This window comes from Camelus dromedarius, chromosome 30, assembly GCF_036321535.1.
Source record: "Camelus dromedarius isolate mCamDro1 chromosome 30, mCamDro1.pat, whole genome shotgun sequence".
Classification (NCBI taxonomy): Eukaryota; Metazoa; Chordata; class Mammalia; order Artiodactyla; family Camelidae; genus Camelus; species Camelus dromedarius.
Window position 1 is genome coordinate 11,344,366 of NC_087465.1, and position 24,984 is coordinate 11,369,349.

The window sequence follows — 24,984 nt, forward strand, 5'->3', positions numbered from 1 at the left end:
CTCCTGAAAACAATATGAGGGGAAAGATTTCTGTTGATAATTCACTTAACAAAACAGCACCCAGACCAGGTGCTGAAATTGCCCCCCTTTCTCTGCTTCCTGGTCCTGGTCCTCGTGGTGTCTGCCTCTTCTCCACACCTAAACACACCCCACCCTGCAAAGGAGCCCTGGGTATTCCCTGCTTGTTAGACACGGAGAAATGATGTAGCAACTTTGAGCTTCAGTTTCTCTGCTTTCAGTCCCCACAATTTCAGGCAAATATAATTGCTGGTAGTTTCTTTTCCCACTATGAAATAAATCCCATTTTTCAGTATAGGCTTGAAACTTGCACTGGCTTGTATAAACTTCATGAAATACTGTAGACATGTGAATTCTTAAGTTTTTCACTGCATAACTGAAGGTTCTAAATAGTAAAGGAAAGTAGACACAAATGTCTAAAAGCACTGGCAAAACCCAAAGCCCTGTAATTAAACTACGTGTCCGCAAAGGATCCTGAACTGACAGAGTATTTTTCTCAGGGATGATGGTCAGGGCTTTGAGACATTGTCTCTCAACAAAAGGTGAATTTAAAACTGTAGGGTGACACTAAGATCCAATTTCAGAACACTTAGAAAGTACCAGTCGCTAATTGAGTAAGCTAAGAAAATAAAGTTCTATTTTGGGTAGTTGTACAATCTGCATTTCTAAAACCATGATTATAAGTTGGTGTATTATGAGACATGGAGCATTATTGTCTTTATTTCAGGTAAGAAAACTAAGAAATATAAATTGACAATAATATAGAAGAGCAAGACTTCTCTGCGTGAGTGCTGTGATTAATCCACTGACTTGATTGCCTTTATCTTTAGATAAACAGATATGAAAACCACATATCATGTGTGTATATGAGTGTGTGTGTGTGTGTGTGTGTGTGTGTATAAGAGTTCAGGACACTTAAATGTATGGATTTGTTTAATTAAATGTAAATATATACATATATTCAATCATCCTGAACTCTTACATATCTGTTTTAACTATCTAGTGTTCAGTATTTACATGGTAATATAATATCCAAAATAGACCGAGTGGAAAGATTTCATATCAGATTTCGGAATGCAACAGAGCTATGTATTCATTATTTATTCAACAAACATGGGAAACATAAAATTATGTCCATTTTTAAAATTCCCTTTAAATGCCATTTCCACTTAAAATTCCCTGTGGCTTCTAAGAAAATTTAAGGCATAATTGAAGTTGAAAATAAGACTGGATTCTTGTTGCTTTTATCCCTAAATGTAAAAGTGAGCTGTCAACAGTGACTTCTATACTCTGGTTAATTTAGTTACAAAGATCAGTCACATGATCTCAACGTTAGCCTCAAATGCGTACTCCATCACAGTGGAAAGAACACAAACTCTGATGGCATCCGGATTTGAGGCTTGGTTTTCCCATTGCTTGGTTATGTGACCAGCAGCAAGATCTTTCAAATTCTCAACCTCAGATTTCACATCTATAAAATGAGACCAATACTACTTACCCCAATGAGAGGATTGTTGAAAGGACTAAAAGAAATAATATATGTAAAATATCTATCACAGTGTCTGAAAATAGCAGTGTTTCAGTCAATTTTAGGGCTTTTCCCCTTATTTTTTTCATCTTTGATTCAGTTCATTTTTTGAGCATCTGCTGTTACCAAGTCCAAACTCGTTCTACTCGCCACAACAATAAATCTGGAGACAAGATGTTGGGGCAAGGAATAATGACTTTACCTGAAAAGCCAGCAAATGGAGAAGATGGCAGGCTAATGTCCTAGAGAACCATCTTACCCAAGTCAGAATTCAGGCTTCTTCTATACTAAAAGGGGAAGAGGTGTGGCTGGTTGTTGTAGACTTCCTAGTGTTGGAATCCTTTGTTCTGTCAGCTGTCCCCTGTAGGTGAGGTCAGGATGTTCCTGTAAACCTCTAACAAGATAAATGTTACTCTCAGTTCTGTAAATTATCTCTATGTGAATGAAAAGTATTAGAAGCTTAATGGTCAGAGCCTTGAGAATAGGCTACACTGTCTATTTCAGGCTACAGGCAACATTCTTTTACAAAAGGTGCAGAACCAGCATGACTAAGCAGAAGAGACAGAGCATGGGGTTAAAGCTAAAGGAACAGATCTAATATGGAGACGGACTTGCTTTTCCCTGTTACACTGTTACGTATTGCATGCTCTGCTAAGCACTAGTGATCCCAAAGTGAGTAAGAGTAACATCCTGTCCTGGAAGAGATCATATGCTGAAGAAAAAGACCAAAACAACAGATAATTTTCTTAACAGTATAACACCTGCAAAAAATAGAAGTGTATTGAGATTAAGTACAGAACTGAGGCCAGAGTAGTTCTCTCTTGTGAAAGTCAAAAGAACATTTACAGAGATGATGTTGATTGTGTGAGTTTTAAAGGATTAGCCTGAGGTGTGGAAGGACATTCCAGAAGGGGAGAGCACTGGAGAACAGAATATGTGAGAAAACCTGGGGAACTGGTTTCAGTTGGTGCTGGGGTGTTGAATCTTGGTGGGGTGGTGGGGCGGGGCTAGAGATTTAGTCAGGGGCCCAGTCATGGATATTGCGCTGCTTCGTGCTGAGATGTTTAGACCCATTACTCAGGTAAAACTCAAACTCGTGCTCATGAGTTTTTGGGGACCAGCTCAGGATCCAAACAAAGTTCATTTTATAGGTCACGTCAATATAAAAAGCTTAGGCTGATATGTAAGTCAACAACAACACAAAGACATTATTTGGTTCAATAGACTATTTTTGTTTATTTGGGTTTTTTGTTTGTAGCATTCCCACCTCAGTGATGGATGCACTGCAACACAAGGTCCTGACCTCACCCAGATCTGGCACTTTCAGGAATACTCTGTAGTCAAGAGAGAGGCAAGGATGGACTTTGCTTGGGGCTGAGAAGGCAGAGGGTAGACGTGACTTACATTTTAGGAAGATTTTATATAGGTTGCCTACTATCCAGTATAGAATGTGGCTTGAGCACGAGCCTAGAGAATGATAATGCTATAAACTAGGAGACCAATTAAATTCTCACTGTACAATTGCCTTGTACAGTGAGAAACGTGGAGGGTCTGAGCAGTGTGGGTGGACAATAGGGCACAGATTCCAGAGATATTTAGAAGGTGGAACATTCTCAACTTGGGGACCAAATGAAGGAATGAAGAGAAAGGAAACATCTACAAAACTACTTTTAAGCTTGGGCAACTAGGTAGCTGTAATGGAATACCATAAGACAAGAGGCACAAGTTAATAGAAGAAAATTGAGTTAGCTGGGGTAATGTTGGATTGAGAGGTTAAGCTACTACATTAAATAAAATACAAAGTCATTTTTGAAAAGTATAAAATTGCCAGATTTGTCTTGGAAATTTAGCAAAGGACCATAGAACCAGGCTCTCCCCATTATGCTCAGTTCCCAGAAGAAAGGTCAGCATCCGGGCTCAGGGGGCTCTGAGCTTTCATCTCGTATCCCTGCGGTTGAGTGAAATGCTTTCCCATTCACTTTCAATAGGAAGGCCGTGTCTAGCGCAGGCTGGCCGGTAACTACACATACCCCCCCCAAAGAGAGAAACGTGTACTTCCTCTGCACCTTTGGAAATGAGTGGAGACTTGGGAAAAGGTCCGTGGGTGAGTAGCATATTTATTCATAAAGAACACATATTCATGAAGAATTTATACTTAACAAGAAGCCGCCCTTTCCTTAGAAAGGCTTTGTCACTTCCCTTGAACTGGGGACCCACTCAGAGACTAGAGGAAAAGAGGTCAAGTCTAAGACTAAAGCAAAGGGGGAGATTTCTTACCTGGCCATGATTTACCCTACCAACATTTCCTCCCCCTTCAGGCTCAGCGAGAAGTTCTTCCCGTTGACTTGAATGGAAAGGAAAGGTGCATCACGCTGGTAAATTTTTTAAAGATAACAACTGGAAAAATCTGAACATTGAGAATGAATAGAAAAGAATCTGATTAGCAGACAGGAAGCTGCGACTTAAAGTCTTTGCGGTCTGATTACTTGATAACCTTCATTTTCTTATACCCGTTCACCCTTTCTAATCTTCTGTGGCAAAGCCTCTATCGGATTTCCTGGATTTCAGAGCTCTTACCCCACCTGAACTTCAGAGCAAAGGCCATTTACTACGAAAGGGGCTTAGGCCCAGCCTTCATGGCTGATCTCACAAAGTCGTATAGTATTTCCTCCTGGTGGGTAAACTGTATCAACACATTTAAAAGGAGGTTTAAGAAACTCTTTTCACCTCTAAATAGAAAGAGTTTTATCACTCATCAGGAAGATAAGATTTGGTTATAATCTGAAGCCCTTCTGGCTTCTGTTAGCTCATTTCAGATCCCCCAACCTCAGAAATTAATCTTTGGTTTTTGAAATGATGAGAAAGGTTTCTATTTCTGCTAAAATGCTTCCACTATTAAAAAAATAATAAGAAGAAAAATAAGGAGTCCCCAGAAGGAGCTGTTACTATCTCAGTTATACAAAATAATCACCAAATATATTTAGAGTAAGATGAGCTTGCTTCATGGGAAAGTTTATTATTTAAAGAAGGAGCACGATCTATCTGGGGGAATTCCTATGAGCGCAACTGAAAGTATGAGGACCATCCTGAGCTTCCATACATGGTGCTGGCCATTCTCCTTTTAGGCTACTCAAGCCATTTAAAGTCTTGGCTTCACAGGGAAGGGCTCTAACTTCACAGTCTTTTTGGGTTTGCTGACATGATGATTTACTCCAGGCTGGGGGCTGCCCTGAGCCACCATGCTCTCCTGCGCAGCGTTTGAAGAGTGGACAGGGTGCAGCTGTGCATCCCCCAGACGCCTGAGGCCAGAGCAGCGCTGCTGAATTTCGCTTCATTTCTGTGCTCCGTGGAAAGCTGGAAGCACCCCAGCTCTCTCTTGGGTTTGGCTTCCTGTTCACATGTTTTCTGGTCTCAAGTCATTGTACATGAAGTAACAGCCCCACGTGCGTGCACCGTCCACAATGGCAAGATTTGTGTGGTTCCGTGTAAGTTTTCTGATGAGGACATTTTGAACCCTTCAATAACTCCTTGGGGAAAGCAGCTTGGAACCAGTTACAACCTTCCAAGGTGCAGGAAGCAAAGAGAAAGACACATCAGCAACAAGACTAAAGCCACTTTTAGGAGACAATTAAAGGACAACTGCTTAAGGAGGATAAACACACATTTGACACATCTCTCTGAACACATGCACATACATATACAGTATAAAGAAATGCCTCCAATGCACAGGTTGAAAATATCAGTTACTGTTTCAACATTTCACTAACTATGAATGGTACTAGTGTTTTCCACCGACGACTGTTATTTTAATGACATCTCTCTGCAGCAAAATCTGATGAGTTTATGAAGTTTGAGAGCCAGGAAATGCAGCTCCGTTTCTGAACAACTGAGAAAGCCAGGAGAGTTAAGTTCAATCATCTGCTTGCTTTCCAGCATGGATTCCTGGGCGCTAAGTGTAATAACACACTAATACAGAGGGGACACCAAACCAAACTTTTAAAGTACAGCTCTTAAACTATCGAGCTTAACTTCTTGACATATTACCAGCAGGTGGAATTCTGGCACACACCCACACTCATTTGTGGATGTTAATGTCAAATTAATGGACACATGTACCAACGTTTTATAGAATTTTAGAGCAGAAGGAGATTGGGAAGTCTTCCAGTCTTACCTTTTATTTTACGAACAGAGAAACCGAAATTCCTCTGCACTCTCCCTAAACACACACACGTATATCTGAGTCTTCCTGCATTGCTTACACGAAATATTATAATTCTGACTTAAGAACAGGAAAGGACAAAATGACCCAAAGCTGAGGCAAAGGTTCCCTGCTCCATTCAGGTTTGTGTGGCCCAGCTTTAGGGCTGTGAGCTGGCCATTTTTTCTTGCTTCAGGAGCCTTTCAGGGTCTCAGTTTAGATGTATTTAACCAAAATTTGGGTAAACTCCCAAGCAAACCAAGGGTCAATGTGTGACTCAGATCCTGACTGCACAGCGATGCCCAGTCAGTGCACAGGAGTTCTGGGGCCAAAGGATGACCACAGCACCGAATGTAGACAGAGCCTGAGGTACAGCCCTCACTCACCTTCAGACCTGACCAGAGAAATGACAAGGTCACTGGTCTAGGCAGCAGCGGAGACTGCATAACTAAACATTGCATTGAGGGGCACAGATTTTGAGTGTACAGGAGTTCTGGAAGGAGAGAGAAATGAAAACTGAGGTCATCAGCTGATCCTGAAAGGGCGCTTAGAATTTTACTATGTGGAGGGAGTTAAAGGTAAACTTTTCTAGCAGAAGTGAAAGTATGAGAGGATCTCACTCCAGGACCCCGAGGAAGCCAGGCTGGTGCATGCTGTCCAGAAGCACTTGTCCACCTGAGCAATGGACCACGGAGTCCCCGTACTGATTTCCATCATTATCTACTAAACTGTTACTGAAATAAGTAATGGTTATTTCACCCCCCACCCCGACGGTTATTTATACCCCCAAAGAACCAGATATAAATTACTTTAATTATATTTATATAACTATAAATCCACAATAATATACATACAATTACATCATTGAAAATCCAAAATAAATTGCCGCTTAAATGTAAACAGAACCGTAAACCAGTAATGTTCTATTGGTGGGAATAGAATGAATTGGTCAAAACTAGAAATATTAATTTGATTTTCCAGAGGATGCTGTTTTGCTGAGTCTAAAAATATAAATTTGTTTTAACCAAGTGTTCATTAATGAAATTGTAAAAAAGAGAGAGAGAGAGGGAGGGAGAGAAATACTTTAATTAAAAATTTCTATTGCACGTTTCATTCTCCACTTCTAATGAATTATTACAAGTTGGCACATATAAAAGAAGCAAGGATCCAGGCAATCCATCTGCTGGTGTCAAGATTATGGAACCAAGAACTAGGGCATCACCCTACTCTCCTCTGGCAAATAAAACTTTATACGGCACAACAGAGGTATTGCTCTCTCACATGCATACACATACCACGCAGGTATAAATGCCTGCCTCTGTTCTTTCACAGCCTTTAAATTATGACACTAATTTAATAGCACTTAAATATTTCACTATTTCCCACACATTATCATTTTAATGATGACAAAGCAAAGTCTCCATTTACAAAATTTATGAAAACTCTGGTCTCGTGCCATGAAAATGTCTTTTGATAGCAAATTACCACTGCAAGGAAAATTATATCTTTATTAAGGGCTTAAAAAAAAGTCCTATGCAAGTAATAATGATTGCCATGTTTATTGAGTGCTTGTGATGGGCCACGTACTCCTCTGAATTTTTCACATGGATGTTTGTATGTAACCCTCACATCAGCCCTATGGGATAGATACTCTTTTTAATCCTCACTTTCTCAGAAGGGGATGCTGAGGCATATTCTCTATGAAGTAGCTCGCTCAAGGTCACACGGCCAGTGGATGCTGCAGCCTGGAATTCAGGATCTGCAGATTCCAGGGTCCGCTGCTCCTAGCAGTTAGATTCAGAACAACCACGGAAAGGATGTTGTTGTTTTGACGTTCGGCTAGTCCAGCATGACCACAGCCAGATCCTTGTAGCCTCACTTTCAAACGTCAACTTTTACTTTGGGAGATCGCAAGGTGCCATGCATAATTATAAACAAACTTTTCTATGTCTTCCCGGCACATATTGAGAAAGTGGAGATCTGCATAATGCTTATAATCATTTGTCATGTTATCAGAGACGCAGAAACAGAAAATATCAAAGTTCTCGATCTCACCAACTCCCAGGATGAGTACAAGGGAGTGGTCAAAAAGCCGACTGGTCAAAAGTGTGCCAGATCACGGAGGGTGGCGTCAGTGGGTGGAGGAGTTGGTCTTCTGCCGGGGATGGAAAGAGATGTGATAAGGGAAAGGCAGCTTGGGAGGAAGAGTCCTGCGACGGAAGGCCAGCTCCGGGGAGGTCCTGCGGCAGCAGTCTCTGTGAGAGTGAAGCTTCCAGAACAAAGAGAAGAGTCTGGGGCTGCCCACATTTAACCAGAGTCAACAGGGCCAGTTCCAAACAAGGAGATTCCAGGTCTATTGTATTGAAGTAATCTGCACCCGTTACCTCTGAGATTCTGAGATTATTTACTAGTGAAGAGGTAAGAAAGCTCCGAATGAAATGCCTTACTATTATATGGGCAAGAGAAATATTCTTAAATGTAAAAGAGATTTTTGAGTTAAATAAGGTGCGTCTTTTTCCTGTTCTTACAGCTTCTATGTCTTATAACTTATGTTTCCTTGTAAGACATATGTACTAGGTCTCTTTCTGTTTCTATTTTATGTATCATATCCACATTTGTATGTAGTGTGTATACGTTAAAATGTGCTATTCTTGGCAGCAAGATTGCTTCATCAAATACTTAATGCATTAAAATGGGTGTTTCCTCTTATTCAAAGTAGCTAAGTTGATTTTAGTCACTTACATTTTTTCAACTGTCATAAATGCAGAATAGAAACAAATTTAACCATTTTGCTTACTTTGCTGCTCTTCAAATAATAGCTTGCAGTCACTTGAGAAGATTTTATGATTCTGCACATGTTCCTTTAAAATAGGTCTCATAACCTGAAATTAGATGTCATTCAACTTTTAAACTCAAAACACTTTATACACCTTTAAAAAGAAACTCTTTTTTTTATTGGCTTTATGAAATCCAGTCAGAGAATAATGTGAAATGACCCTAATGGAGAGTCTTTTCCTCAATGAAGAGAAAGTCAAATGGAAACTTCTAGGAAAGGACCAATTCTTCCCACAATGGTTCAAAGTCTCCTGGAACAACTGTAAGAAACTCAATCAGGGTGAAATTTGGCGAAAGCTATTCCTAACGCCATCCTCCTTTGAAGGTGTGAAAGGGCGTGATCTGAAAGATAAATCACTGATAAAATGCCGCTGATGGCACCTTTGCTGTCTTCCGTCTTAGGTGCTGACGGCCAGCCACCATCATCTGAGGACAGTGAATTTAGCAAATGACATGCAGGCTCTCCAAGGCAGAGTGATTGCAGAAAATCTTCAAAGGTACTCGTATCAAATATTTATCTCTTGATTAAACTTGATTATCAGGTAATTAAACCTGAGTGCTCCATGTCACTTGAAGAGGGGGACGGTTCGTGGATGGGGAATTATGAGAAACTGAGAGCTAAAGGGGACCTTAAATGTAGCAGAGCCATTTCATGAAATTAGTCTTCAGGATGATGAAAGAACCAGCAAAAGAATCGTGTAACTTTATCAACATGTCATGGGCTATTCAGGAAGCTCAGGGATTTGAGAGATTGTTGATGGCCGGCCAGCTATGCCCAGACATCCACAGTTTCAGGCATGAAAACTGCAGATGTCAGCTGTCTCGTTCACAGTTTTACTTCACAGTTTCTTGCCTTGGCCAGATACATTAGTGCCAAGAGTGTTGTGAGGCCAGGGCGAGCTACCGAGACCCACCCCAGCAATACAACATTGGTTGCAAAAAACATCCCAGGGGTGTTAATTCATAAGCATTTATAGACCCCATGAGTCTCTTCTTAAATGTCAACATTGAAAGTTGTTCCACTTTGCCCTCAACCAAAACAAACAGGGAAACTGTTGAGTTCCTCCTGGTTTCAAATTGCAGCTCTTCAAAATCATTGCCCTTTGCTTGACTTCCATTCTGAATCTTGTGTTAGCCCAGGTTGCCTTGGGATAAGTCTTTTAATCACCAAAAAACTCATGAACTTCAAACAAAACAGAATCTTCCAAGTGTGACCTGAATTTCAGGTTTGTCTTTTGAGGGTTGATTTCTCCAGCTTGTCTTTCTAATACTTACAGAATTAAACACTTTGTCTTCATACTACAAATGGCCAGGGAATAAGGGAATAGCTAAAAGTGTATGGGAGACTGGGTTAGCTTAGTTCCTTGACAGAAAATCATGAGCACTGGCAGTTCTTCTATAATTTTCAGAGCTTTGTCTGCAGGTGGGTCTGGGGTCTCACCAGGAATGTACTGGATGCTGGTTATTCATAAGTTAAATCAACAGTAAGAGAAGACAAATTGAAGTTTAGGTCTCCTTACTTCAAAACTCCAAATGGGAGAGGAAAATATTCCCCCAAAACTGAAAAAAGACATGTTTAGGAGTAAGTTCAATAAACAGTAGAACCGTGACTTCTTAAAGCTTCTTCATCTTCTTGAGTCAGTTTGTGAAACCTTTTTCTGTGAACGTCTAGTCCAATGCATCAGTTTTTCTGTAGGAAAGAAAGAGATTGACCTTGAGTAGCATGCCATTCAAAATTAACTATAGAAGAGGCTGGAAAACCTTTCATGCTGGAGGCCACCCTATGTCTTCCCAAGAGGTCACTGAAGACCTGATTTTGCAAAGCGTCCATCTCAGACTCTTTTGTGCTATGAAGAGGCCACTTTTCGGGGAGACTGAGTTGTTTATTATCTGTCCTATGATCTTTCATTTCACACTTTTTCTCCCTTTAATGGGTAACTTCACCACTTTAGTATTATATCCTTTTATTTCTCAGCGTAGCCTTATTATGAGAAAATAGAAATGTGTTGACTCAAATACTGGATCAAGTTAGAATTACTTGCTCAGATTTAACATGTATGACACTTACTTCCTCTAAATCTGCAGAACCCCTGTTAGAGCAGGCTCCAGTCTGCTTTTTCTGTCTTCAGACTGGAAAATTCAAATTCAAAGTCTGACTGGCTGCCGGCTTCAGAGATCTGTGCCCCTCCTCCTCCATCATTTGAGCTGGATTAGGTTGGTAGCTGATCACTTCCCGTGGCCGCATCTGTATTCACCTGGGCACAGTCCTCCCACCTGGCAAATTTTGTGGAAAGAAATAGGTCCTTTCTGTGTGTGTGCAAGCCGTCTGGTTTAGAAAATAAGGACCATTTTAATGAGTCTTAGGGCTTCAGAATGCTGCCCTGTGCACTTTTGATGGCCTCTCTGTTTGTGTCATTGGGGTATAAAGTCCTTTCATTTACTATTTTTCCAGCTTTAAGAACTGCTTACCTGCAGTTCATTGAATTTGGCATTACCTCCAAAGCACATAATGCAAGAAACAGAACCAGGAGAAGGTAGAAGCAAATCTCAGAGGCTGCCCAAAGCATCTTCTGGCTGTCCGATTGCCAGAAGATTTGCTCTTGTTCCAAGGAGAGATAGGTTGTATTTACATATACTGAGACACCCAAAGGACAACTTAACATCACAGCTTGGGGGAGATTTTGAGGGCTCTTTTCACAAATGTTCACACCTGTGGAACACACTGTTATTTTTAGTGGAGCCTGGTTTTCAGCTTGAAATACACCTGCCAAAATCTGAATGGCCACTATTGTACCTTCTGGACTCAAAAACTACGCTGTCAGACCAGGTTTGGTGCACACAGATGGGATAACTTAGAATGGCAACTGTGTTGTTTGGAAGGAAATTAAGACCTTTCCTAGACCTCTTGATGCTTATTTGGGATGGAAAATGCTATCTCAAGCATGCCTTAGCTGTGCCTCCTTGGCACTTTGTTGTTTTTTTTGTTTTTTTGTTTGTTTGTTTGTTTGTTTTTGTTTTTTCAGTTATACTCAGTATCTTAATTTAAGTATTTTTTTAAAATTGTCCATAGACTGTAATAGTAAACAATGTCTTTTCAAAGAATCAATTTCAGATGTGGACCCTAAAAAAACCACTAAAATGATCCTCGTCTTGGTATCCAAGAGCATTTAAAACTTGCTGCAGATTATAAAGAATTTGGGCATGCTCAGAAGCAGACTTCCTTTGTGACCACTCTTACCCTTAACATTTCTCATTAAAGAGGGCAATTTATTACACAGAATCCTAATGTCAGTTAAAACCATGTATTTGTTGTAAATGCAGTATAATGGCTACCTTAATAGGAACTTTTTTTGAAGTTAAAAAACACACACATGCTTAACCCAAGCCCATAAATCTTTTCTATGTGAATATATGCTATGTGGAATCTTAGAAAATTGCTGCTATTGGACTTTTTCTGACTACAAAGGCAGCAATTTTGTACGGTACTTCCTAACATTTATGTAGTTGGAAACTTGGAGAATGTACAATTTTATTCTGATTTTTTTTCACCTACCTTTCTACCCAAACAGTTTAGTTTCTGCCTTGTCTTCATCATTAGTTTAAATTCATGCACCACGTTCCATTACACGGAGATGGGCCATCAGTTGATTGTGCTTTTTTCTCTATAATAAAGAAGTACTCAAAACACTGCAGTCAGTACCTTCCTTCACACAGCTGCTCGCTCTGGTTGCATTTCTCACGCCTGTTTTTAAAATGGTGGCTTCCCCTGCATCATCCTTTCATCCATCTGAAACTAAATACTTTCACATGTGAGTCTTTCAATACACATCGAAGTGACAAAGCCAGTGTTAGTGTGTACAGATATACAAGTGTGCACACATGGCATGTACGTAGTTGAGTGGATCTGTTTAAGACAATACATCCTCAAAGCCGGCAAGTTTGTGTTTAAGGAAAACCAAGCTCCAAAGGGCTGAGAAACGTTCTGCCGCCTTCAGCTGGCTCGTCTCCATTCCCATCTGACTGAGACCTGTCCCAGCAGATGGCCCTCGCAGTGTGCTTTGGCTGCCAACAGAATAGTGCTTTGTCTCGTACAGCAGAGAAGCAAACTCCAGCACTGTTGATTGACCAGAGGGAAACCCTGGGCTCTTGCCGTAGTGATACATTCAGGCAGGAAGCTAAGAGCAAAAGAGCGATTCTCATGGGGATGAGGAGTGAGGAATGGGAGGGGGGAAGCAGTTTAATTATGATGAGGGTCAGGGCTGGGGGACGGGGACAGGCACAAGTGACCATCAGAAAGAAAAAGAATAGGATGATGTCATTCTTTACTGGGACATTTGCTGAAATGAAATCAGGTCACACACAATGGCCTTGTTCTATGCCCAGACCCATAAGTGTTACAAGAGATTACTTTGTGGTAATGCTTCTCAGGAGGGGTCTAAGGACACTGTTCACATGAAGATAGCCCCCAAGACATCTTTGAGACAGATAAGAAGGGCAGAATCATTTCAGCCAATGCTAAAAAATGGCTTACACTAGGTTCCCAACATTTGTGTAAGATCATTTAGCCACAGTTTAGAACAGAAAAAAAAAAGTCCAGATATTTACAACACAGTGAATTTCAAGGAACAAAGTGTAACTATGCAGCTTGGTATCAGGCCAGATCTCTTAAGCTGGTGTCCTTTTCTGTGGGATAATTTTGAATGGTGTTCTGAAGTTAAGACAGAATGTATTTCTCAGCATGAAGTTGGCACTTCCTGAAGAGAGATACTGCCTTGTACCATGTTAAGACATTTTTAGGACTGATTAATTCTGCTTACAGAGGAAGCATTTGATCTAAGTGACTCTTGAATTCCTCATGCCGCTGGTGGCAGATACATTCAATTTTAGGTTCACTCTCTCAGTGGTGTCCTAACTTAACCTCATTCATCTGCTTGGATCTCACAAGAGGGCATCACAATTACAAATGAAGGTTAGAGTTTCTAAGAAGTCACCCCTGGAATAATTAGGTGATAGGGTCAAATCCTGTTGTATTGCATTAATAGGGCTTAAAACAAATAAGTCATTGACTGAGGCCTTTTTTTTTTTTTTAGGATATTTTTGCTGAATGAGTGTTTATAATAGAACTGGAACACTGTAACCTTTTTACACTGGCATTTGCAGTTTAGAGACTTTGCAAAACTTAACATTCAGTTTTACTAAGCCACTGGTCTTCAGGTGCATGGAGACAGTCCAGGACAAGGTCTTTCTGTCTCTTGTAGAATATACAAAGATGGAAAAGTAAAATTGGGTTACAGTGGGAGTTCGTGTTTGTTTTACGGTTTTGCTCTCTGATTACTAAGGAATCTCGTGTGGCAATCTAGGGAGCAGGGGAGGTGATGCTACAGACGCCACAGAAGTGTTTGGACGCTGCTGTGGGTTGTGGCTGTCGAAATGGAAAGAGGCACATTTTGAAAGAGTTTTATCTGGGGCGGATTCTAACATGAACTGAGGTGATTTCTGCTTCCTGTATTTTTAATTGGAAGGTAATTAGGCTTTAGGGCCTTTTTGAGAGGGTATCATTATTTAAAAATGTTTGAAGTAAGCAAAATACTTCCAAAAAAATGGTCAGCACCATCTGAAGTTCCCAAGTTTTCAAGACAGGGTTTTATTTTCTGTTTATTTTCTAGTAGGTTTAAAAAAAATAATTTAAGTCCATTAGGGATAGCCAGTTGACAGTGGCAGCTAAAATGCAAGCATTTAAGCAAATCCACTATTTACAAAGCAAGCAAATCAGGCATGGCTTCTTACAAGAGGATTTACCATAGCATTAATTCAAACATTATTTGCTTTGACAGTTTTACCAAGAAAAGATTGGATTCATTTTCTGCATTAAAATATATTTATTTATTACATGAAGTAAGAATGCCCCAGCAGATAAAATCCATGCTACAGTATTTGTAGGAGTCTGGTCTGGCCAGACAGGGCGATGCCCAGCAATGACAGTGGCCATGGGAGGATCAGCAGCCAGTCCAGTGCAGTCAGTGCATAGAAACTCAGAGTATCTCTCCTGATGAGAAGTATGCCGGAGTATAACTCGTCGCAAAATTCTGCCATCCAAAGGATCCTGCGCTGAGAGTTGGTTCCCATTATAGGCATTTTGTTTACCATGTACTTTCCACACAGTTAGAATATCCTTGTCTCCCTTCCCTCACTGGGCTGCTGTAAATACGAGATAAAGGATGTAAAAGTGCCTTTGGAGAAAGAAGATGTGCAGAATCGCTCAAACACAACCTGCTGCTACTGCCGTAATATTAAAATGCTAAGGTATTGCATGGTCATCATTAGTTCCCAACAGAATGTGCTTTTCCCAGCCTTATTTCTCCCTCCTTGTTCTTTTCGTTTTATACCTCTGCCAGTAGACTAATCCCAGTGTGTATTTTTGATGTTTGGCAAGAATTCAAAAATGCTTTGCAAAGATGGAAGGCTATAGAATCACTCGGATTATGACTACGTATTCAGTGCATTTTTTAAGAAAAGCTTCAAAATGAAGTATCTTTACAGGCTGAAGCAGTAAAAGTAGAAGCGAAAAAAAATTAGCTCCTACTGTGTTATGCACTTATAGTTGTTGAAATTCAGCTAAGGATTGACTCCAAGTAATCTTTATGATTGGAAAAAAAGATGTGTAAGATGAACTCACTGGGGATGGGCGCTATTGCTTTTCATATCTAGTTAATTGGCTCCCGCTTGTACTGAAATGGATTGAGAAATTGTCATCATCTGCATTCCTCAGATGGAGGCCAGGGAGAAAAAGATGACATCCTCTGCCCTCTGTCAGGACTTGTCATAAGACTGCCCTTCTCTCAGGGAAATGCTCAGTTTTCTCGTTGCTTTTTCCACTCCTAAGCATTGATTTATAGAGGAATTTCTTTCAAATGTCAGATACAGCATCAGCTTAGTACTTTGTAAGTGCTGAAATGTCGCTTCCGGGTGAAAGGAGAGGAACGTCATTTACATTTCTCGTTGGGAAGTCCATCTTACATTAAAGAGCTTTCCCTCTGGTTATGGAAGTACTGAGACAGAGTCTGTATGGTGTGACTTGCGTATATATGTATGAATAGCTGTTCCAGGGACAGCCAACTCCTAAATGAGACAGACAATGATTCTAACTATCAAAACATTGGGGTTTTTTTCTTCCTGACTCATGTTGACAGTAAGACAGTGCATCTGCCTGGTACTCACTGGACTGAGCTATTTGGCCTTCGTGGGGGTGAAAATGTACACAGTGATGTGTGTCAGAGTCATGTACAAAGAACCTTTGGGAGCCGGTGGGAAAAGTTCGAGACTTACCACCAGCAAAAGTGATCTTGTCTTCTTAAAATGGAAAACTCTCTGTCTTTTTCTACTTTATTGTGGCATGGGAAAGAGTGTCACGTCGTGGATGGAAAGAGTGTCACGTCATGGTTGGAAGCACAGATCTGGGAGCAGGGCAGCCTGGGTTTGAATCCATGCTCTATTGTTGGTTAACTGTGTAATTTAACATCCTTGTGTCTCAGTGTCCTTATCTGAAAAATGATAACACTGCCCTTGTTTAGCTGTTTAGAGAATTAGATGATTCCATATGTATAAAGGGCTTAGAACAATGCCTCCAACTCAATATAGTACTTTATGCATGTTAGCTAGTACTATTCATGAAAATTTTAAAAAAAACCAGAAATGCATAAAGTGGGTAAGTTCCCATAACGTTAGTCTGCCTCTAGTTCCATACACTTAAATACAGACCACACACACACAACCAACACCCACACAGTCAGTGTACCAGGCGCCATATAGAAACCAGTCATGGACCACAGCACCCACCTTGTGAAAACTGGTGCCAGTCAGAAGTTGGACGTGCACATATACCTCACAAATAATAGCAGTAATGATACCTCATTTACATACTTAAAATGTACACTGGTGTACTTGTAACAGTTGTCAAGAGAGTCGGTGACACAATGAATGGAAACATGCTTTAGGAGTATTATCATGGGAAAAACTTTTTTTTAAACTGAAGTATAATTGACTTACAGTGTTGTGTTAGTTTCGGGTGTACAGCAAAGTAATTCAGTCATACATATATATCTATAATTTTTCAGATTCTTTTCCATTATAGGCTATTCCAAAGATATTTAATATAGTTCCCTGTGCTCTACAGGGACCTTTCTCAGGCTCCAATTACATGTATGTTATAGACTCCTTGATGTGGAAATTGTTCCACAGATCACAGAGCCAGCATTTACATTTCTGAAAAGCCTTTCATTTCAGGTATTATGGTTTTCAGTTCTCAAGATTCTATTTGGTTCTTTTTAAATAGTTTCCATTGATCTCTTCATTATGTTCACACTTTCCTTAACATCCTTAAGCATATTTACAGTAGCTAATTTAATGTCCACATCTACTAATTCCATCATCTCTGTCTTTCTATTGACTGATTTTCTCCTGGTTAGAAGTCACATTGTCTGGCTTTTTTACATGTTTAGTAATACTTGATTGGCTGCTGGATATTGTGAATATTGCACTGTTGAATGTCTGCATTTTGGTGTTTTCGTTTAAAGAATATTGGATTTTGCACTGGCAGACAATCAGTTCACTTGAGGATTAGCTGGATCTTTTAAAGTTTGCTTTGAAGTTGTGTTAGGTCCTATCTAGAATGGTCTACACTCACGGTTAGTTGAGCACTACTCTGAAGACTTGACCTTTCTGAGGTCCCCACTGAATGCCCCATGTGTGTTCAATGAGTACTTTCCACTATGGCTGGTCAGAACTTGAGTATTTCCCAGTCACGTGTAGTGTTCATCTTACAGCCCCCTAGTAATTGTACATTGTCTGATAGTTGTCCTTTGCCCAGCTCTGTGGAGTTTCACCCCACACACCTGTAGCTTAGTGGTCAGCCAAGGACTCAAGGGAATCCCATACAGATTTCTGGAGCTCCTTCCCTTTGTTGCCCTCTCCTCTTTTACTCTACCCCACAAATTCCACCTTGCTTCCCCCAAATAGTTTTCTATCCTCAGCTCTGCTTGGGTTCCCCTCTCTGTGCTGTAGTCCACTAAAGTGTCTCTAGTGGGACATACTTTAATTCTGTCCCCTCCCTTCATGGATCACAGCTCATCGTCCAATGTCTTAGATAGTTGCTGCATATATTTTGTTTTCTGGCTCTTCACAGCAGGAGGATTAGTCTCGTACTAGCTACTCCATCTTGACTGGAAATAGGAGTCCCACCACATTAGTATGCAAACTTGACTTTTTGGGTTGTTTTGTTTTGTTCTGTTTTCTCTCCACTAGTCAGTGAGACCTTTCAAGGCAATGAGATGGTCTCATTCAATGCTTAACATGGACTTAGGACAAAGCAGGCACAGTAAACACTGTTGCATGAAAGAATGAATGACTATTATTAAATGGACCCACAATATTTAGGGTATCTGTATCTAGTTGAGACACTGATGTAAATAGTTGAGGGCTTCTGTAATGTGCTTTTTTAAGCAACAGAGGAAAATCTGTCAAACAACCAATTCCATATAAGCTTTCAATCAGTGCTTGGGTAAACTAGTCCTATGTTAAGATTACTTAACGCTCTTTACAGCTATAACACGCCAGTATCCAGAAACAGGGATCACATGTTCTCAGGTACCTTTAGGACAGTCATGACAGGTTATTCTAGAATTAAGTAGTGGCGGCAGGTTTTACCATTTGGTCTATGAAGTTGGCAAATGCAGTTATCCGCATTCAGGGATTTTTTTCTGCCTCCGAGTCTATGCCAGGATTATAAATACCCAGACTGTAGTTTCCTTTACCTTAATCTTTTGAAGGGACTATGGTGGTTTTTCATTTGTATGGCAAGATGCATTGAGTTAGTCTTTCAAACGTCTATCTGGCTTTCTTTCTATGATCAAAAAGGAGACTTATAAATTAAGAGTTACATTCAACTGCTATAAACTGCACAAAATTGGGCAGGAAAAGAGTTCTGCATTTTCTTGTTACAGATTTCTCTCTGAAATTTTAATACAATCCCTGTACAAGAGGTTGTATAGAATGAAGTATCTGTACCTGGAAGAATTCAGGATTTATGAAAGTCTCTTAAAAATCAATGATGCTTAGACAGAGAAAGACAAATATATGATATCACTTATATGTGGAATCTGAAAAAAATGATACAAATGAACTTATTTACAAAACAGAAGTAGATTCACAGACATAGAAAACAAACTATGGTTACCAAAGGGGAGAGGATCAGGGGGAGGGATAAATTAAAAGTTTGGTATTAACAGATACACGCTACTATATATAAAATAGGTGAACAACAAAGGACCCACCATAGAGCACAGGAAACTATATTCAATATCTTGTAATAACCTATAATGGAAAAGAATCTGAAAAAGAATACATACATATGTGTGTGTGTGTGTCACTTTGCTATACACCAGAAACTAATACAACATTGTAAATCAACATACTTCAACTAAAAAAAAACCTCAATAAAAAAATCTGTGATGCTTAAAATCTCTGGACATGGGAAATTTCCTACAGTTAGAATAATTTTACCTGATTATTTAAAGGGCCCTTAAAATTCAGAAGTATTGCAATCTTACACACACACACACACACACACACACACACACACGCATGCACACATACAAACCACATTACTGATAAATTATTACTATTCCATAGGTCAGCTCAGGTTTCATACAATATTGTTATTATCAAAGCCACAGTCTTTTAATTCTCAATCTCATGTGATCCACAGGATTCTTAAAATTCCCTTTTGCTTCTTTTTGACTGTATTTCTGGTTCCCTGCAATGAAAGGCAGCAGTTTTGTGGGTTCAGGGGCTCAGTGGTGAACATGATGCTGGCTCATTCCTCCAGTTGCCTTTGGCACGTCACCTTTTCATCTTTGTTCTTTGCTTACACAACCTACCAGATGGAAATAATAATTTGCTCTCCACACACATGTGTAGGACCCCTGAAATTCTAATATAGGATAACAAAAAGCTGCTTCACTGTTGAGGGAAATTTTTCACAATAATAATTGTACTTGTTTGAAGCCTGAGTGAGATGACATTTAAAGAGCAGTGATTTAAGTTTGTGGTTCCAGAACTGTTCAAAACCGAAGGTTTTATTTCACTTTGTTTTTCTCCAACATTTCCCCCTCTTGATTTACATTCCCCAGTTAAGAATTTAACGTGAACCTTTGCCAAAGCCTCAAGTTCCACCTGGTTTGGGGTTGAAACCACATGAAGCCACTGAATTTTGCATAGTTTCCATTTGAAATGATGTATCAGCTTAGTTTCTCTTTCCACGTGAGCCCGGTTTAGAGGAAACTTGGCCAGGCTTTAGATGAACCTGCTCTGAGTTTTGATTTTATATCAGACCCTGAAATGAGGCCATTCACTTAGTTCCGTCTTCCAGAAAGCTCTTATTATAATGTCCCCAGAGCATGCGTAAGAGCTCCTAGTGGACGGCGCAGTCACGCCTTGTTTTACTATAATGTGGGGGAGGATTTCTCAGCTTCTTGGAGCCCATTCTAATTGGGAAACCAGTCAGACTCAATACCAGAGGCTTTTAGTGTCAGGCATACCACTTTAGGGAAAGAATTTCTTTTGAAGTCTCAGCGAAAGAGTTTTCAAGTAAGTAGCTCAGGGAGACCAGGTAAATTCACTTTTTCTTTTGTTCCTTCCTTCACTTATGCATTCATTAATCCAACAACTATTCACTGAGCACCTGCCATGTGACATGCTATGCCCTGTTCTAGGTACTTGGGATCAACCATGATGATCTAGTACATCCGTGAGCAAAATATTTAGAGAGCCTGATGTCTGTGGAACTTACATTTTAGTGGCAGAAGGTAGAAGATAAAATGAAGCACAATATGTAGGTCAAATACATATGGTGAGTTAGAAAATAATGAGTATTCTGAAATAAAAGAGAAGTCTGGCGAAATCAGGGTAGATTGCAGCGTTAAGGAGAAGTCACAGGGAAAGCCTTACTGAGATGGTAAGACTGAACAGAGACTTGAAAGTAGCAAGGAAGTAGCACCTAGAGATGTTGAGGAAAAGCTTTCCAGACAGAGCACACACCTAGGGCGCAAGTCCCAAGACATGTACATGCTGGAGGAGCCACAGCGAGACCAGGGGGACAGCAGCAGGGAGAGGAAACAGCAGAGTGGTGGAAAATGAGGTCCAACAAGTAACAGTAGATCAGCACGTGACCTGGGAGCTGTGTGAAGGATGTTGGCAATTTCCCTGGATGAAAGGGAAGAAGCCATTGCAGGATTTTGTACAAAGGGAGAGGGCATTCTGATTTCTGTCTTAAAAGGCTCTCTGTCTGTCACGCTGAGAGTAGATGACGGATGGCAAATGTCAAAAGAGACTTATCACAAGGCTACTGAAAGAGATAAGAGGGCTGCAGATTTGATGATAGCAGTGGAAGTGGTCAAAAGTAGTCAGATGCTGGCTATTCTTGGAGACAGACCTAACAGGATTGCCTGATTGACTGGAAGTGGTATTGAGGGGAGGGAGAAAAGAGAAGGATCAAGGAGGCTTCAAAGGCTTTGGCAGAAGCAACTGAAAGGATAGAGTTGTCATCAACTGAAGTTAGAAAGGCTATCCATTTGGAAGAGTTGTAGGGAGGAAGTTTTGGAAATCAAGTTTGAGGTGTCTGTTAGACCTCCAAGTGGAAATATCACTGAGTGGGCGGGTGGCTGGATTTAGTCTGCATTTGGGAATAGAGGTTTGCATTTGGAAGTCATTAGCGTGATACCAACAATGATGCGAGTATAAACAGAGAAAAGACCGAAAGACTAGCCTCTGTGGTTCTCCAGCATTAAAAGGGCAAAGAGAAGAGGAGAGAGTAATAGAAGATACTGAGAAGGAACCCAGTGGAATGAGGCAAGAAAAAGGGTGGAGGAGTTCCTGGTTTCCTGGAAACTGAATAAGGACAGTGTTTCTAGGAGGAGAGTGAATAACTATGTCCTGCAGGTCCAGCAGGATGAGGATTGAGAACTGACTGATGGATTTATCTCCTTGGTGGGCATTGGTGGCAAGTCTAAGAACAGCTTTGGTGAAGCGGAGGGAGAGAAAGCATGATGGTAGTAGGCGTAAGAGAGAACGGGAGAAACGAAACTTAAGACAGAAATATGACAACTCTTCCAAGGAGTTTGCTTCAAGCAGAACAGAGAAATGTGGGGCAGCAGCTGATGAGAGATGGAAGGTCAAGAATGTTTTTAAAAGATGGGAGAAATATACACACTACTATATATAAAATAGATGAACAATAAGGACCCCCTGTATAGCACATGGAACTATGTTCAGTAACTTGTAATAAACTATAATGGAAGAGAATCTGAAAAAGAATATATATATGTGTATAATTGAATCACCTTGCTGTACACCTGAAACATTGTAAGTCAACTATACTCCAATTTTTTAAAAAAGATGAGAGAAATAGAGCATGTTGATAAGCTAAATGGATTGATGTCATTTTGGGAGGAAGAAAGAGGATCTGAACAAAAGAGGGGAGCGTTGCTGGAGCTAAGAGTTTTTTGAATAGGAGAGAAGAAATAGAAGCTAATGCACAGGTGGAAGAGTTGGCTTCAGGCTGTGAGGGCATGGATAATTCATCTCCAGTAGCTGAGAAGGCATTGTGTCGGGGAGCAGCTGCTGGTAGGTGAGCACCCTGGGGGGGGTGCGGGTGGGGGAAGGCCATGGAAGTTCTCTTCTGGTTGCTTCTGTTGCTCAGTGAAGTTTGGACCGAGGTGATCTGCTTGAGTAAGGGGAGGAGTGCTGAGGATGTGAGGAGAGAGGTGGCAGGAAGGACATCTGAGAGAATGGAAGGGCACCTGGACAAGGGAGATCACATGTGTTGCCTGGCCACGCTTGGGGCCATTCAGGCCAGTACCTTTTTTCTAGGCATGTCAAGTTGCACAGGTACAGATACAGAGCAGGCAGGGAGTTGGACTCGACAAGGGTTGCGGTGTGCCAAGTAGGGATGGCGAAGTGATGGAGGAGGAGGTGGGTCAAGAGTATTCCCAAAGACTCATGGTGATGACTGTGTACAATGACTTTAACCTGGTCAGGCAAGGAATGAGCATGTCAAGGAAGGGAGGGCTGGTCAAAGAGTGGCTGGGTCAAAGGGCTGAAGAGCCCTAGCCGGTCAGAGAATTGTTGGGGTTGGCGTCGTGGAACGATGAGACACATCAGAGGAAATTGAGACAATCCCAGTACTGCTAAGGGCTGGGGATTGGCCAGACTGACCCAGGGAGCAGAGAGGGTAGAGGAGAGGTGGTCCAGACAGGTAGAGGTGCTGGTAACTCACATCATGGACTTTGAAATTTCCAAGAATTCAGCAAGTATAACAGTGGAGAGTAGAGAGTGAAACAGGAGCTCAAATCACTTCGAGAGGAGGAGGAATGTCCTGGGGTCAGTTGATGACTGTGGAAGTAATAGGCTATGTAATCTAAGAACAGGAGCTAAAATTTTTCATAAGATGAGAAATAAGAAAGCACACGGATTTAAGGAGGAAAGGGAAGAGAGAGAGATTGGCAGGCTTTAAGAAAGATTTTAGCATGGCACTGAGTCAGTGGATTCACCCAAATTTGCATTGAATTTTCTAGAATTTATATTATTCAAAGACAGCATAGTTACCCACAAGCCTGGATAAATCATTATGTTTCATATAAAGTAGCATTTTGCCAAAATGAATTTTTTCCCCTTTCCCTGCCAGAAATTATCAAGTTGCCCAGTAACTTGCTGCTTCTTGTTTTACAGTGAAATAAACAGGAAAGTCCCTAGAAAGGTGTCAAACAATAGAAACACAGAAGAAAGAATCCAGTTTAAGCCTAGATGGTCTAAGCCTGCTTTATGGCAAGAATAAACCGAGTATCTTCTCTGGGAAAAGGAACTGAGATCTCTGAAGGATGGTGGATAGTGCTTTACATGTGCAGTGGTGGTTTCATTACCCCTTTTTACGGCTTTGCATCTTCTTATTTTAACAATAGGTCATTCAGGTGTGAATTTATTTTGATGAGATCTGTACGATTTTATGCCTAGAGAAGTAACTCACAGTATTTATCCCCAGTGATGGCTTCAAGGAGATGATCAAATTTTTATATTTTCATCGTTAAGCCATATTCCATTCTTGACACACAGGAATATTTCCAAAAAAAACTTCCTGGAAGTCAGGAACGGCCCCTTGGTCAGATTCTGTATGAAGCTGAGCCCACAGAGGCTCAGGAAGTGCCCCATGGGACCACGTCACTGGGTTGTGAATCCCATTGTAAGTTTCATTTTGTAGTGGAGATGAATCCTGTTTTCTCTGGAGTGAAACCGAGAAAGATGACCAGGTGGAAAGTTCCCTGGAGTCATTTTCCTTTTCATGTTAATGGGTCACGTCTTTGCCTGCAGTGAGTGAGGGCAAGGGTGACACCAGGTGACTCATTTTAAAAATCAGCAAAGCAGAGGAAACCTTCTTCCTTGCACTCTTCTAAGACACCAGGTAAGGAGACAGAAATCTTCAAATGGGAAAAGAACATGAAGCAGAGGATTTTTAATCAATTAGGGATCTTGCTTATACTTTACTGTAAATAGCGTTTATATTATAAATTGCTAAATAGGCTCCCCAGGCAGCCAAAATCCACGATGTGAATTGGATTTTTTTTTGGACTGGTGAATCTCAACCATTCATTCTTTTGATAAATGGCAACGCGTACCTTACATATGCAGGACATAATGCAGATGTAATATTGGGTTTGCCCTGCAGGCTCTGTTCTCAGGAGCTTATGGTCTAAGAGGACCACAAGACTGCCAGTGTGAGCTAAATCTCCCTGCCAGTGCAATTGCTGTAATCTGCATCTTTAAAGGGGTAATGATTGGTCTTCAGCCCTTGGTGCCTGTATCTTAAAACTCTTCAGTGGATAATAACTGCATCTCCATTGTTTGTTAGAATATATTTCAGAAAAATAATTAAGGGTTAATAGTGAAGATTTGCCAGATCCTCTCAAAAACTGCAAAGTTTCTAAGTACAAACTGCTAATGCCAGGCTTCTGCCCATGCTTGCCAGCTTAAGGATGCTCAGGATGGTGGCAGGAAATAGTTCCACAACCTTCTCACCAACCAGGTGATCTGAGTGCAACAAAATCCCCTTTTCATATTAGAAGTGCAGTTACTATGCAGGCAGAGAGCGCTCCTCAAATACTTTCAACAGAAAGGCTCCCTCCCAGAGCTATTGTCTTGGGTTTTAGTGCAAAGAAGAATTTAAATTTATGGACTTTTGCTCCCAGAGATCAACCTGTCTTTTCTTATATTTTACTTTATTAATCAGTCTGTTAAAATCATTTTTTTACCAGTCAATTTTTAAAAATGCTTTCATTTCAAAATATTTGTTTCCTGAAGC

General features: G+C 40.6%; 1 protein-coding gene across 6 annotated transcripts in view; it reads left to right on the top strand.

The window, feature by feature from the left end:
* SULF1 (sulfatase 1) overlaps positions 1 to 24,984 on the top strand; it is a 151,118-nt gene that overhangs the window by 23,906 nt on the left and 102,228 nt on the right. For 4 of the 6 annotated variants that reach the window (XM_010998859.3, XM_064480862.1, XM_064480861.1 and 1 more), the window contains exon 2: positions 8,982 to 9,076. The exons of 1 other annotated variant lie outside the window; for it this stretch is intronic. The gene's annotated coding sequence lies outside the window, so the exon portion shown is untranslated. Of the gene's footprint in view, positions 1 to 7,792; positions 8,163 to 8,981; positions 9,077 to 24,984 lie in introns of those variants that run through there. One more of the 6 variants, XM_010998860.3, reaches the window with a different exon arrangement.